Consider the following 4,511-nt stretch of genomic DNA (forward strand, 5'->3'; position numbering starts at 1 on the left):
AGAGATTCAACGCTTTTGTTTTATGTCTGATTATGTGTGCACCCCTCAGAGCTGATGGTATAGAACTTGTGTTCCTGACGGACACCCCAAAGAGCAGCGCTCGAGCTGTAGGGTGTCACTGGTTTCAAAAGTTTTCTTTGTTCCTGTGTTGCTTTTGATCTGGCTGCTTTGAGAAGTGGTTTTTGAGCATCGTACATTCTCCTTTCGGTTTTCTGTTTTATAGTCCAAAAGTAAATAGATTAAAAAAAAAAAAGGAAGAAAAATTGTCTGCAAAGATGACCTTTTGTGTCTGTATAAAATGAGGATTTCCTACACTTACTGTAAACCATTTTGTTTCATAGCAGACCTTGGCTGGTTTTTCCTTTGAACCGGAGGTGATGGCCAGGGTGCTGCTGCAACTGCTCCCGTCCTGGCAGGTACCAGCACTGCGGGTGTGAGTGGCTGCAGAAGGCAGGAGCAGGCCCATTTTTTCCTAAAGGATGTATGCTTTAATTTGGTTGGTGCTTTCCTATGGCTTGTGTGATGGCAAGGGAGAGTAAAAATGCACTTTCTGACACTAAAATGCAGAGAAATCTTCTGCAGCTAGTGTTTAAAATGGTCTGAGGGAAAGGAAAGTCTCTTGTTTTGTTGTTGCTGCAATTGTTTGTGAAGTTTGCTCTACCTCCAGCATAATGTCCTTGTAGGGAGAGAAGGGAAAGGGGATACATTGAAAGAAATGCTTGTTTTAGATTTGGTCTACCAGGGTGCTTTTTTTCTCCTTTCCTTCTCTAGTCCCAAGGAGCAGGAGGGTTGAGTGTGACAGCGTGGCCCAGTCTCTGGTTTCTGGCCCTATCTGGAAGTGCCCAATTTGCTGCTCTCATCCTAGAAACAGAACCTTCTTCTCGGTGAGCATCTCCTCCTTGATTTGGAAAGTGTTATTGCATGTGCACAGCATGCAGCCAGGCTGGAAGGTGATGCCTTCTGCTGGCCCAAGCCTGAGCGTGGCATTGGGAAGCTTCTGTGGGACGTTAACTTCCAGAGGTGCGAGTCACAGCACTTCCAAGCCTGTCTCAGTGTGTGCTGGCTTTGGGTAGCTGGATTTCACTTCATTCTAGGAATAGTTGCCATGTGGGATATTTATAATTTTGTGAAGTGCTGGAAGATAAAAGTAACACTGTGTAACATAGCTGGCTTAAACTCATTAATTTTTTTTTTTTGGTAATGCTTCATGTAGTCTTGGAACTGGTGAGGAGCTTAAAACTGAAGCTCAAACTGCCTGAAGGCTATTCAGGCACTAGATTATCTTTTTTGCTAATTTATTTTCAGGTTTCTGTGCTCATGAACTATCCAGTTAAAAGCGGTAGGTGTTGCTCCTTACGGCATTAAAACCTCGAGTGGATTCTGGCAGCTAAGCTTCATATTTGTAAGTTATTTAAACAACATTGAGTTTAAATCTACCTGAAAATGAGTGATACAAGGTGCTGTTCCTGCTGATGGTCACACATGCTGTTTATGAGATTACACACTAATTGATACTTTTTATTGATCATTCAGATGATATGGCTTTGCTTTATTTGTACATGGATTAGATGTGTTCACCAATCACTCCCAGTTGGGAGCAGTAACTTTTAATTGAGCTGTGATTAGCTTCTTAAACTACCTGCATCTGATGGCAGAAATACACTGCACCTTTTGTAATTAGGAAATTGATTACTTGGTTGTGCCTTCCTGGTGGTAAATATGATAACCTTTAACATGGCAGTGGATCGATGGCTCAGGGGCTTGATTTCTTTGTTTTAAAACAATCAAACCAGAGTATAGCCCAGCCCACTCTTTCCCTTCACTTCCTCACTCCCCCCACCCAAAATAAGGAAAGAAAGGAAAAAAATAAGGAAACAAAACAAAACCAACCAACCAAACATACAAAACCACCAGCTTTTGAAATGATGTAGGAATTTTACACAGGCAGTATTGTGTTGTATTTTTTCTTGGTGGCTCACGCTTGGGATGCCGAATATCAAAATATGAAGCAGAAATTTTAAATTCTCTCTCTAAATTATCAATTATTTATTTCTTTTATTATTATTATTACCTTTGGGGTGTCTCCACCTCAGTGCTCTTGGTTTACTTTTTGCCTTCAGAAATGGTTGACAGATGTACACATCTAAAACTGCCAGGATTTGATATCTGTGGTGTAATTACACCAGACATCTGTAAATGACCCCTTTACCTACCACTTCCACATATATTACACAACGTTTCAGAACGTAGTGAATTGCATTATTTTTACTTTCACAGAAACTGAACTCACTGGTCTGAAACGCAACAAGCTGTGTTGCCTTGGGCTGTGCTGGCATATTTTATGAACCTTTTTGTTAAAAGCTGATTGAGAAAGTGAAGGGAAATTGCTTGTCATCAAATAGTCATTCACCCCGTTCCTTAATTGAAAGTCTTGGGTCAAATAGTTCCTGGACCAACTCTAATGCCTTCTCAGTTCTTGACTGCAACCTTGGTTGGTATTATGATAATGTCCTTTTATGTCACGGATCAAAGCTAAGCAAGCTTGATGCCTTTCCAAATGATTACCTAGCCCTTATAAGAAAATGGTTAAATCCTGTGAAATCAATCAATCTGCTTTAAGTACATATTCAGTCCTAACTTCTTCTAAGTCACTTTGTTGATATATATTTCCATGTCTTTTGCCTAACTTTTCAGTGGAAAAAAAAAAAAAAGAAGAAAAAAAAAAGATTATGCACATGCTTTAAACGCTTCCTTTCTCAGCATGAAGTTTCTGGACCTAAGACATTCCTAAGCTATTTTATCAGCACCTTGGTGGCTTACCAAATAGTAATTGTTAGAAATGTCTCCATACAGAACTGACCTTCAAAGTTGCGCCTGACAGCAGACTTTTTTATAGGCAAAATTGACTTACATAGCTTCTTTTAAAAACCATGCTCATTCTAGTTCCTCGGAGGACCTGGTACAGTGGGTTTGGGCAATGTGGAGCTGAGGCTGGTTCTTTATATTAAGCCTGTGCTCTTCACAGTGGCTTGAGGTCTCTTCAATATTGCATATGGTGAAATTCCTAAAAGACTTGCCCTTGTGAAAGAGCAGGCTTAATTTGAGGGCAAGGAGCACAATAAAACAAACTTGAACGACCTTTTTCCAGCAAATTTTAACTTTCCAGTTGAAGTGGAAGTATGTTTCAGCTGAGATTGGTAATGTTTTGTCATTCTTCCTATAAATCAGCTCTAAATTATACAGCGGGATGGTCAGGAATCTCAACTCCTGAAACAGGTGAGAGTGACAGGGACCAATTACTGTTAAACCATCAGCTATAAAAAAGCTGTCTATATTCAGCCTGGTACAGCAGACCCAGAACTTTAATGTCCATTACAGAAAAACGGTTACAATCCTATTTTTAGGTACGTGTAGCAAAGCTTTCACATTAACAGCCTTATCTGTGGATGGAAACATTCTAACGCAAAACAGCCCAGAAAAGGTATTCTGCTCATCATATCTTGTGAAAAACTGGTGCTCTGACAGGTTGCTTAAAGGCCTCAAATCCCAACTTTTACCATTATTTATGTTCCACTGTATGTATTTTTCTCATCATTTCTACTTCAGTTTGAGCATTAGAGTCACTTATGGAATGGTAGTTTGATTTAATAGGTATCAATTTGGAAAAAATCCTAGGCGGAGAACTAAAGGTCCGACAAACAGAATAAAACCTGCTTCTTACTCATGGTTCTTTAGGTTGAGATTCCTTCACTGAAATGGGCACGCTAAAAACTTTCCACTTGTTATTTATTTATTTGTTTTTAAATCTTACTAGTTACAAACAAGTCATAACACTAGAAATGGGTTGAGCTTTCTGCAAAATATGGAAAATATGAATATACATACTGGAAGCAATTGCTGGTGGGATGTCCTCAAGGGGAGGTTGTGGTGAGCTGGAGTTCTGCAAAACTTACTGACCCACTGGAGAGCAAAGCAATTAGAGAACATAGGAACTTTTGAGTTGACTTTTGTCTCTTACAACTGCCGGCATTGGCAGAGATGTCAACTACTTCTAAGCAAAAATTTTCTATTGATGTAGGGGAAATGGTCTGTCTTTCAAAAAAAAATCATAGATAACCACCAGCAACATCCGTCTTTCATGTCTAATATCCACAGAGCTGTTCAACACCAAAAGAATCCACAACAAAATCTTTTTCTAACAGCTTCTAAAATGTTTCTTTAACATCGTGCTCCCAAAGACCCATTCCAGTGGTCACTTATTGCTTGTAATTACAGGTCTATAGTAAAATACAACATTTTCTCACCATTGGAGGTGTAGTTCTGACGATGAAAGAGCAGAAGACTTTGAAGTAAAATAAACAGTGAGAATATGATTAGGAGGAAGATAAATGAGATCCCATAGGAGGTGAAATATTGCTGTCACATTATGTTTTTAATTCTTGAATTCCTGTGGGCTATTTGATCAGCAGTGAAAAGATTTTGTTTGAAGCTAGTGTCCAGGATAACGGGTC

General features: G+C 39.3%; 1 long non-coding RNA gene across 1 annotated transcript; it reads left to right on the forward strand.

Annotated features, from left to right (window-relative positions):
• Positions 1-339: 339 nt before the first annotated feature.
• LOC137859495 (uncharacterized) lies at positions 340-1,402 on the forward strand. Its single transcript, XR_011098341.1, has 3 exons — positions 340-416; positions 772-884; positions 1,306-1,402. It is a non-coding gene; the product is annotated as an uncharacterized lncRNA (long non-coding RNA).
• The last annotated feature ends 3,109 nt before the right edge of the window (positions 1,403-4,511 follow it).

Source organism: Anas acuta, chromosome 7, assembly GCF_963932015.1.
Source record: "Anas acuta chromosome 7, bAnaAcu1.1, whole genome shotgun sequence".
NCBI lineage: Eukaryota > Metazoa > Chordata > Aves > Anseriformes > Anatidae > Anas > Anas acuta.